The following is a 12,366-nucleotide window of genomic DNA, read 5'->3' as shown; positions in this document are numbered from 1 at the left end:
GTTTCCTTGCTAAAAATAAGGCAATAATAAAGATATGTGTGTAACGTGGAGTGGAAAAGTGTTCATCAACCTAACAGTAAATCCTTTCCCTTTGGAGTTTTAAACTAAGCAATATCCCCAAACACCAGATGGGACAGCTGCAACTGCAGAGTGTGACTTTAACACTTTCTGCTTCCTGTGATTCCCTCCTGCTTTTGTTGAATATTCCCCTTTCTACTTCACGGTTATTTATTACCTGCTCTCTGATTAAGTCAGAGGGACAGATCTATAACTTCATTTATTTTTCAGGGTTGCCCAGGAACCCTGAAACTTGAATTTATGAGGATGTCTTCTATATATTGTCCTATCTAATCTAGAGTTGCCCCTTTTGACTGATAGATGTTCAAGGTCTTAGGCAAGGACAGTTTCCCCCACCCATCCCAATCACATACTGTAAGATTTTTTCAAACTATAGATGCTAGGATATGAACTAGGACATTCTCAGAGCTTGAAAGTAACAAGTTTAAAGTTATATACCTATCTATAATCTATCTGCCTGTCTATCATCTCTCTATCTCTAGCATAGGAAAAATATTCAAAGTTATCATAATAAGAAACAGAACACATTGTTTAATGTGTGATATTTTCTAGGCCCATGTTAACATTTTAACTGTGTTCTGTGCATTTTTAGAGAATATTGGACAGAGATTTTTGATTGTTTGACATGTGTTCTTAGCCATCGTAATGGTCTCCTTTCTTGCCACTAAAATGAGGGACACCAAAAAAGTCACAAAAATGCACAATCTGACTAGCAACAGTGACTGCTGAGATTCCTCTTGAATTAAAATGTTATCTAATTCCTCTAGACCTACTAACTGGTGCACCACAGCCAGACCCACCAGTGGTACACCTCATTCCAGGAGAAATGCCTTCCGCAGGGTTCCAGTGGCTATAACCAACCATGTATCTGCCTCTGCTATTAATCCAGTCAAAATTCCCATCATAAATATAGCTACAAAGGAGGTAAGATTAGAGGAAGAAGAAAGAGACAACCCAAACAGCTGGAAAATAAACTTGTTTCATCTTGACATATTTCGCTTCACACCAAATTTTACACACTTTGATTAGGGAGTTGGAGGCTACTTCTTTCATGGTACAATGTAGCGTATGTATCTTTTAATAAATAAATAAATAAATGATAGTTGTTGTGAAAGTACAATAAAATATTTTGGAGTTGAGGAAAAATATAATCATATATATATATATATATATATATATATATATATATATATATTCAATCAAGCAATTTGCTAAATAAATGTGTCTATATCAGTGATTCCAAAACTCTAGTTGTCAAAAGTCAGACGCCAATTAGAGAGCAAAAAAAGGGTTTATTAAAGCAACAGTCCAAAAAATAGCTCAACAAACTAAAAAGACTTAAAACACTTAACTTTCAGTGTTATTAAGTAGAACAAGCGGGTAAAACCCCAAAAAACAAGAACTGGCAAATAATCTGGATTAGCCAGAGATATAATCTGGGTTAAATTTAAAGTTCTAGAACTTGACCCAAAAGTTCACAATAGGCTGAAAAACGGAGTGTCTCAACTTCTTAATCTGAATCAGAACTCCACACAGCCAATGCCCTTGGGTCAGGTGTTCCGAATTCCTCATCAGAGTCCCAATCATCCTGCCCATGCCCAACTCTATCCACACCTGTGGACCCCCTCTCACTCCTCCAAGCAGACTAAGTGGGATCTGCTTCTGAAGACAGCCAAGCTTCCCCAGCATCAGCAGTATCCATGGGCCCTGATTTGTCCCCAAGCATCTCCGGTGCCCGTACCCAGTCTGTGCCCAATTCCTCCGTTAACACCTGTTCCCCAGCATCCATTTCCACCTCAGGATCCCCACATGAATCCTCCTCAGAAGACTCCCCATCAGTCTCCCTGACCCTTTTCCTAAACAAATCCTCCAACGAGCCCTCCTTGCGAGGATTTTTCCTTCCTCTCCTGATCGCACCACTATCATTCACAGTCTCCGAAGGCGCATTCACAACACTAGTCTTCCAGATGTTTTACTCCCAGAATCTTAAGGTGCTTTGGCCAATGATCAGGGATTCTTGGAACTCAAGTCTAAAACACCTGAAAGCCCAGAGTATGGGAAACACTGCTCTATACACTAGTCATCCTGTTTGTCCATCATAGCAGCAATGAAATACAAATAAAACATAAGTAATCTTTTGCCTATTGTAGCATATTAGTTGCTATTCTCCATGCTGTTGGGATTTTTTTCTGTATTTTGAATGTGTTAAAATAAATAGCATGGAAAATAGTACATGTTTTTTCTGATGCATTTAATAATACACCTATGAATTTGCATGCCCCTAAATGTTCATATTTCTGCTTTAATATTTCTATCCTTTCATCATCTCCCATTCCTTTTGAAGATAAAGCATATAGGTAAATAATATCTCCACCCAGTAGTTATCATCTCGGTAAGGCAACCTGGCATCACCAGGATATCACCCTTTCATAACAAGGAAAATCCAGTACCACCTAGATCTGTGGCAAATTTTGCCAACACCTCATGAGCAATATCTCCTTCTGTTTTGAGCATGAGGACAATCTGTTGACCCATTCAATTTGCAATATACAAAAATGTCCATAACCCCTTGCACAGATGTCCATCTTCCATAGTATCACAACATCACATTAGTGAGCTTTGCAGATTGCCAATTACTTGCATCATAGGTCATAAAATGTGTAGCAAGCTTTCTTTGATGAATAGTAGATTTACTTGAGGCAATCTTGCAACTGTTTATGCAGACACAATGGCTCCAGCTTCAAATTCCTAAATACTTGATCTCAGGATTTCTATCAAGGTTATGTAAAGGTAATGTAAAACAAAGTCATTGTTAATAAGATGGCAGGACAATACTCAACGCAGATCAACATTAGATAAGCTCCCTAATTTTCTTAACGATTTGGATAGAATAATGTCAGTTTTATTGACACCAGCACCATCTTCAAGGTGATAGGAATGACTTGTCAGAATTAAGCTTCTTTTCAACATGGTTTCCTTTTATTAATTTCATCAATGACAGTGAGAGTTTCCATCTCCTCCACAGTCACCTTTGGACCTATGGAAAAATGCTTTAGAGGGATGGTAAATTTGTAGTTTTTTCCTCATGTGTTGAACCTATAAACTAGAAATTTTATATGAGTACTGAAAATGTTTCTTTTGGAAGAAATAATATGTCTGAAAAGTTTCTTGTTTGATCTGTTAAAAATATTTGCATGGTGTCACTATGTTGTATTGTTTGAACTAAAAATAACAGCACCATCTTATCCAGTTTCAGAAGATATATGGGTATAAAATATGAAGTGTATAGAGAAATCAATCCATTGCAGCTTTATATTTGCTTTGCCAGGAATCTTGGAAGCAATTTCTGATTTTCTGATCAATAATCCGATTATTACCATGTGTTATAGAATACCTAATATGTACTAATGTGGTAAAATAAGATATTGCCTTGTACCTGGTCAGAATATTTTGTCCCCTATCTTGGCATTGCCTAAACTTATTAACAGCAGATGTTCAGAGCCTCAGAGAGAGAGTCTTTTGTTCCACATACTATACTAACCAAATGGGGTGTTGGGGGGAGGTGGGTTGTTTTTTAAAAATAAGGCTTTGAAGTTGAGAACATCTACATTGCTCTTCCTCTGAACTGCAATTCCTTAAAAGCGCCACACATATAATGTTGGAATTACTACTAGTACAGCATCTAAAATGGACATGAATCAGGTACAATCATCTGAATGGAAACAGAGAATAGGTTGCATCTAGACACAATTAGTTAATCTGATTGAAATCAATGATATTGAAGTTAGCCATAAGTAATTTAGTTTTACTAAACCTCTCTTTCAGTGATGGAAAGAATATTCAAAATGGTCATAAACTTGTTTCCTAAGTGTTGGGAGCTCTGATAAGAATTGTAGGCTAACAAGAATCTTTACAAGAGTTTTTGTGTAAAACATTTTCTATACAGAAAACAATAATGTTCGCTGAGCAAGAAATTACATGCAAATTTTACACACAAGGAGTCTTGAGATGCAATTTGTCTAAAAAAAACTGTTTTTCAAGGACTTTCTTACAATGGAAAAAGAAATGGCTAAAATTACTCATTGTTTCATTTGAGAACAAAATTAGTGAGAAATTACATTTATGCTATCTTCCAATCCATCATTTAATTATTTCACAATATTGAAATTGATATGATAGAAAAAGAGTTGCTTCAGCTATGCACACTCTCGATTCTATTTTCTCAGTACAACCCAGATTTCAGTAATGCAATGGTTATATAGCAGGTAATGACAGTGGAACACCCTTGAAAACCGTTATCTGTCTCCAGTCAAATAATAATGGGAAAAGGAAAGGTAGAGTAATAATAAATAGATAAATGTCATTACAAGTCATTTAGATACTCTAAAGGTGCCAGATTTTGTCTGATTTTGGAAACTAAGCAATATTAGGCATGGTGAATACCTGGATTGGGACCACTAATGAATAACAGGTGCTGTAGGCTATATTTCAGAGGAAGAAACTGACAAACCACTTCTGAGCATTGTTACCTGGGAAAAACCCTATGAAATTCACAGAGTCACCATAAGATGACAAGCAGCTTGAAGGCACATACACATAGACATGCCTTTTAAAAAGGTAAAGGTTTTCCCTGACGTTAAGTCCAGTCATGTCTGACTCTGGGGGTTGGTGCTCATCTCCATTTCTAAGCTGAAGAGCCGGCGTTGTCCGTAGACACCTCCAAGGTCATGTGGCCGGCATGACTGCATGCAGCGCCGTTACCTTCCCACCAGAGCGGTACCTATTGATCTACTCACATTTGCATGTTTTCGAAGTGCTAGGTTGGCAGGAGCTGGGGCTAATAGCGGGCGCTCATTCCGCTCCTGGGATTTGAACCTGTGACCTTTTGGTCTGCAAGTTCAGCAGCTCAGTGCTTTAACACACTTCGCCACCGGGGCTCCCAGACATGTTTTTCCAAGCACAGAAAAATGGAATTTATCAGAAATTATAACACTTTAAGAGTTTCAGCATAATATACGATCAAATGCATTTTTGCAGCATAACGTAAGGTAAAGGTTTTCCCTTGACATTAAGTCTAGTCGTGTCCAACTCTGGGGGTTGGTGCTTATCTCCATTTCTAAGCCGAAGAACTGGTGTTGTCCGTAGACACCTCCAAGGTCATGTGGCTGGAATGACTGCATGGAGCACCATTACCTTCCCGCCGGAGCGGTACCTATTTATCTACTCACATTTGTATGTCTTCGAAATGCTAGGTTGGCAGAAGCTGGGGCTAACTGTGGGAGCTCATCCCGCTCCCGGGATTCGAACTGTTGACCTTTTGGTCAGCAAGTTCAGAAGCTCAGTGGTTTAACCCACTGGGCCATCAAGGGCTCCTTTTTGCAGCATATTTAATATAAATTATTCAAATTGTTAACCTAAGAAAACACAAATGATAAGGGGCCAGGTTGACTAGTGAAGTGGTCAACAAAGAAAATAACAAGAGCAAGAGATAACAAAAGGAAAGGAAGGAGGGGAAGAGAGAAATAAGAAAATAGTTTTTTCCAGCTGGCCAAGACAGAGGCTCCATCTACACAGGCACTATAATCTGGTTTGAAGCCAGCTTGATGTTGTAGTGTTTCCAAACATTCACCCCCAATGTGACCTCCAACAGTCATCCAGCTGAAAAATACATGTTAAAAAAAGACTCACTGGAAAATTTGAAATCAACTACAAAATCTGTAATAGCTGATCAGTATATGACTGATGCAGAGCAATGTGTGGTGCATGCGTGAGGAAAGGAATAGCTCTGGACCATTCAGATAAGGAAATCAGATATGCAGTTCAGCTGGAAGGTAAACAAAAAACCACTTTTCCTTTCCCGTTCTGCATTCCATAGTTGTATCAGATTGGTGGCTTCTTTGCAGTGCACCAAGCTGGAGGAGGTAGGAAAAAGGTTTCCCTTGTATCAGTTTAACCCACAATCTGTAGATCTGTGTGGGCCCATTCTAGCTTCCAGCCAGTCCCAGGATGCCTGTGCTGCTCTCCAGAATAAGATGGATGTATTTGATCTATATCCTGAATGGAATTAAATGACTGTATAAAGGCACCCTAAGATGAAAGGACTCAATGTTTAACTCCCTAGAAAGTCAAGGAGCCCTTATAAGGATAGTTTGATTGGACATGATCTCCTAAAGTCTCTGAGTCTTTCCAATTCTGCTCTTAAGGATCACTTCAGCTCCAGCAAGGACCTAAATGAGCAGACATTATCTTCTTGAATGTATAGTCATGGCTAGGTATTTTAGCACAGGCATTCATGCCATCAACCCTTCTCTTTACTGCAGAGTACAGCAATCTTTCTGATTCTGCTAGGTATTGTGAAGAACTCCATGCATATTTAACTGCTTTCCTAAATAGTATACATGCTGAGAAGGTTTCCCTGTGCTGCAGGTTTTTTTTCCCCTTAAAATTCATGAGACACCTTGCATGAACAATATTACTAAAATGAGGTCACCTGGATTCTATTCCAACCTTGTTCATTTTCAACAAAATTGTGCTGCCTATTCCAATCACTTCTCAACAACCTTGTGCTGAAAGCTTTCTCCCGGCTGACACCCATATTATGAAGTTAATACGTTTCGCAATAAGGGTCCATTGGTAGAATCAAACCCTTACTTCTCTCACCACTGGTAGGTGAACAGCAAGGGAGGCTAGGAAATGTACTGTATGACAGCTTTCTGTAAACATAGTTCTTTCCCTCCAAAAGAAAACAATCTAGATTTTTGTAAGAGTTTAGTGAAGGTAGACTATAGGGAGTTTTAGAAACTGTCATTTAACTTTTGGTGAGGAGTCGGGTTGCTCCGAATTACTACAACACGGCTGCATATTAGCATTTGCTATGGGTATTTTATTACACAGTGAGGAAAACAACTGAATGCACCTGGCATCTTCTTACATTCAAAATATATCTATGTAAAACACTTTTTGGGTTTGTTGTGAAAGGCAGAATGTTCTAGCAACAATGAAATCACCAGTGGCTTTATCTATTACTTTTAAAATTTAAATAGTCTTAATATGTTTTTATTCACATATTAATTCTGTTTTATCCTGAAGATATTTTAAGTTGTTTATATTGTATACTGCCCAATGATAAAGGGCAGGATAGAAGTGCTTATGTAGATACTTAGATAAGGTAGGCAGATAGAGTAGACAGATAATCCTCATCCCCTAAAGAACATTTTTAAGTTGCTGCTTCCACAGCACAGCCATTTACTGGTTAAATGAGAGTTATGGAGGGAGGACCTATCTTCATTCAGTTATGTTCCTACAGCAGGTTGCACAGCAAGGACATTATCCTCTGATATCCTTGAAGGATCCCTGGGAGGTGCAGAAAGGTGAGGAAGGAAATCTTCCAAACCATCTACACTGATCATCTTTTTATCAATAATAATTGTACACTTGTTACTCCAACAAATAGAGGCTGTGGTGGCGCAATGGGTTAAACTCTTCTGCCAGCTGAATTGCTAACCTGAAAAACTGAAGGTAGGCAGTTCGAATACGCAAGATGGGATGAGCTCCCGTCTGTCAGCCCCAGCTTCCCAGGTGGGGACATGAGAAAAGCCTCTCACAGGATGGTAACAAACCCGGGCTTCCCCTTGGCAATGTCTTTGTAGATGGCCAATTCTCTCACACCAGTAGTGACTTGCAGTATATTCTCAATTCGCTTCTGGAGTGATTTAGAAAACTCCAACAAATGCCTTGTGACTACTGGCTGACGAAATACCCTAATGGTACCAGATCCTGTGTGATCTTGGACACTAAGCAGGGTCAGTTCCCAGTTGGTGCTTGAATGGAAGACCATCAACAGATACAAATTGGTCTAAGCTGCATTTCAGTGGAAGGAACTAATAAAACCACCTTTGGGATCAGCAAATGACTTGAAGACACATACATACACACACATATCTGACCACTAGCAATTTAAACTGTTATCACACACTTCATTGTACATGTGGCTACTCTGGAGAAACAAAATCTTTAGCTAGTGAAAAATGCCAGGATTCTGACTAGGGATTAATTTAAGGATCTGTCAGTTAATGCTGTTCATTCCTTGCCAGGTCATGATCTACTCCTGACCCCCGTTAAAAGTTCATTACTTTGAGAACCTTGAATGAAGCAGAATATTTACAGGATTGCCTTATCCCATAAATCTTATGTACAGTGTTGGTCCTTCATTCCATACTTTGCTTGTTTCCCACTTCCCAGCAAAAGTGCGACTGATGAACATGCAGCAAGGGCTCTTCTGAATGATTTCCTCAGATTCTAGAAGGCCACACACCAGAGAGTTTGTTGTGCTGAATCTCTGTATTGGAATGTGACATACAGAGAAGGATTGCCGCTGGTTTAAGCCTTCTCCGCCTGAATACATTCCCACATGTATAATGTTGTCCCATCTGTTTTTCACTGCACATTTTTTATTCTCTAATCATTGTAATTTAAAGTATATTTAATATATTGCTATACAATTTGTTTTGCTTCTAATTTATTTTCAGTTCACATCTGTTCTGGAGGAGCTGCTCTGAACAAAAGAGAAAAGAAAATCACAAATGTAAATATGTTCAAAATTGACACATCATTGGCACATGGCTGTTACGTTATAACTGTATGAATTTCCTACAAAAAGGAAACAAATTGTATAAAAGAACATTTGAAAATACAATAGCCCTCCCCAATTGTGGGCTACACTTTGACAGATTTTTGTTATTCACAAATTTGATTACTATGTTCTCTAGCTCTTTCAAGATGCTCATCTCTAGCTCCTTCAGGGTGCTGGTCAACTTCTGCATAGAGTCACTTTGGACAACCTATAGAATCCTTAAGTGGTCTTCTGTCTAAGAATCTATGCATCCTCCAACATGACTTTATTTTCAACTTTCTGCCTCCTTCAGTTGATGTTGTTGTTTCATTTTATATATAATTAGATAGAGAGATGGCGAGATAGAGATGCATATGCACACACACTTATATGCATATAAAATTATATATGAAATATATTTGCTCAAATCCTATTTTGCTCCTTGTGTCCTTTAACTAGGACTCATTTCTTTGTAAAGCTACCATCATACTCCAGATGGATGGGTTTTATCTTTATAAAACACTCTGTAAAGTTCAAATGGAATGGCTTCATCTTGAGGTTTGGGGTGCCATCTTGTGGAAATGTGAAGCACAAACCAAACATTTCATGCTAAAAGATGAAAATGTCTGTCTATCTTTTTTACATATTAACATATCTGCATCTTATAATGTGCAATATGCTTCCAGCTTCCTTTAAATAGACATCAAAGGGCTAAGTGAACCATTCTGTATTTTGATTAAAGGAACATCTTTAATTCTTCTAAAAAGCTACCTGTCCTGACAATTATCACCATACTCTGTTGTTAGGAGCCCCAGTTTCACAGTGGGTTAAAACCTTGTGCTGGCAGGACTGCTGACTTGAAAGCTGGATTGCTGACCTGAAGGTTACCGGTTCGAATCCAACTCGGGAGAGTGTGGATGAGCTCGCTTTATCAGCTCCAGCTCCATGCGGGGATATGAGAGAAGCCTTCCATAAGGATGGTAAAAACATCAAAACATCCAGGCATTCCCTGGGCAACGTTCTTGCAGATGGTCATTTCTCTCACACCAGAAGCAACTTGCAGTTTTTCAAGTTGCTCCTGACATGAAAAAAATGATGTGTTGTATCACAAAATACTTTCTTTGGATATGTCTTGAATGTACTGTCCATAAGTTTATTCTCCATACAATTCTTGAAATATATGAACATTTTTATGAGGCCCACTTTTTTGTGACAGATAACATCATTAAAATCCTCAAGGGCTTAGGTTGGTGCTTTTTTTAGACCTTTCATTAAGTCCACAATATTCATTGGTAGATGAACAATCAAGTCTTCTGAGGTGTTGTGTGGTTTCCAGGCTGTATCTATCTGCGGCCGGCATCTTCAGATCCTCTGAAGATGCCAGCCTCAGATACAGGTGAAACATCAGGAGAAAACATTGCTAGAACATGGCCATACAGTCAGGAAGCCACACAACAACCCGGTGATTCCGGCTATGAAAGCCTTCGACAATACAATAAAGTCTTCTGTTTGTAATTGCAAGCCAAATTTAGTTGTAATTATTTGTATTCTGTACTGACATATTATTACCCAAATTACATCATATAATCCCAACATTTCACACATGGGAAATATGACTGAAGCAACATTGAATTCTACTGCCTTTATAAATTATTTGGAGACTCTAGCAAATGCTTCAGACATTTGCACCTACTGGAGTATTCAGTTCTTTCTTTCATTATAATTATTGAATTTCTATCCTGCCTCTCTCCACAAAATGTGACTGAATCCAACTCAGAGTGATATTGCATATGATTATGAGGCACAGTTCAAAACCAAAGACAATTAAATATTAAAGCCACTAAAGATATTGTTGAGAACAATTAAAGAAAATACAATAATATAAAATTGGCCATGAAAAAATTAAGTTGCCAGAATTCAATATATACTACAGTGGTGTTCAACCTAGGTGTTTGTGCCTTCAATTCCCAGAAGCCCTAGCTAGCTTGTCTAATGGTCAGGTATTTTGGGAGTTGAAGTTTGAAACACCTCGAAGGCCACAGGTTGTACACCACTAATACCCTAATTCAGGTTTATATGAGTGTACTAACAGGACTTCAAAGAAATTTTGAATTAAAAAATGGAAAGGGTAGCAATTTAGCATGGATAGAATCCAGACAAGAGAGATTTTGATCCAAGAATAGAAAACTGCCTGATCCGACCACTTATTTTCTCTTATCAGATTATGCCAGCAGATTTTGCTTCTTTGAGGTTCCAAAACATTTGTGATTTTAGGAAATATCTTCCACCAATTGGGAAGGAGAAGAGTTCAATCCAGTCTCAAGAGAAAGTAGAAACACTCTTCTTCAGACTCAGCATATTGGTGTTCAATCAAACGTCACAGAAGCCAACAGTTTCCCCAAAGGAACTGGCTATAGTCTGGAAATGTTGCATAATTTCCCTGGAGGCAATAAACTCCATCATTTCTGTATTTTGGGTGGGAAATTATCTGAGGAATTTCTGCTTGTCATGCAGTAGTCACAATTCTAACCAGCATATTTGAAGAGCATGCTGAATGAATGTGGATAGAGATATTTGTATTCCTCACCTTTATGTAGACTAGATGAAAAAAGCTGTCCTAGATTATACAAATGGCATATCCACATTGTCAAGTTCTGTTGTCCACAATTCAAATGAAGACAATCTCCACAAGAGTTTAACCTGCATGCAATTTTTATTCCAGGACATTCAGAATATTCAAATGGCGGGGGAGGAGGGAGGAGAGGATTGATATATAAAGTATGTTATAATATATAAAATGTATCCATATGGTAAAATAAATCACCTCTAGGGTTAAATTCATCTATGCAGGGTGCATATTCTTTGCAGTTCATGTTTTCTGTCTCACAATGAGATTCCATCAGATAGACTTCCCACAGAAATCAGACTTGCAAATAAAGCCATACACCTTCCAATGATAAGTTACTAAATAAAGAAAATTCAATGAAACATGTGCAATTGAGACAATTACATATTGTGACAGACATTTTTACATTCAATTTATTTTCTAAATACAGTAGAGTCTCATTTATCCAACACTCACTTATCCAACGTTCTGGATTATCCAACGCATTTTTGTAGTCAATGTTTTCAATATATCATGATATTTTGGTGCTAAATTCGTAAATACAGTAATTACAACATAGCATTAATGCATAATGAACTACTTTTTCTGTCAAATTTGTTGTATAACATGATGTTTTGGTGCTTAATTTGTAAAATCATAACCTATTTTGCTGTTTAATATGCTTTTTCTTAATCTCTCCTTATTATCCAACATATTCACTTATCCAACATTCTGCCAGCCCGTTTATGTTGGATAAGTGAGACTCTACTGTAGTTTTAAATGTATTGTCCAGTGTGTCCTATAGTCTCTTCTGATTGCACACTATTGAATACCCTATAGAATTAAACTGACTAACCAGTAATATATTTTGGGAGGATAGTTCAGTGAACAGAAGATATTTCCACAAGAATTATAGGTATCCCCACTAAAACACAATTCCTCAGGAAAGTTCTATACAACAAATTTAATTTTGAAGAGAAGACAGGGCCTGAAAGAGTTTTCCATATTACAGGTCATTTCTTCCTTTATCATTGTTTCATTCTTTCCTTGCTGAATGTGGGAAGGCCAGACA

The sequence above is a fragment of the Anolis carolinensis genome, chromosome 3 (assembly GCF_035594765.1).
Source record: "Anolis carolinensis isolate JA03-04 chromosome 3, rAnoCar3.1.pri, whole genome shotgun sequence".
NCBI lineage: Eukaryota > Metazoa > Chordata > Lepidosauria > Squamata > Dactyloidae > Anolis > Anolis carolinensis.
This window is presented reverse-complemented; position numbering follows the sequence as displayed.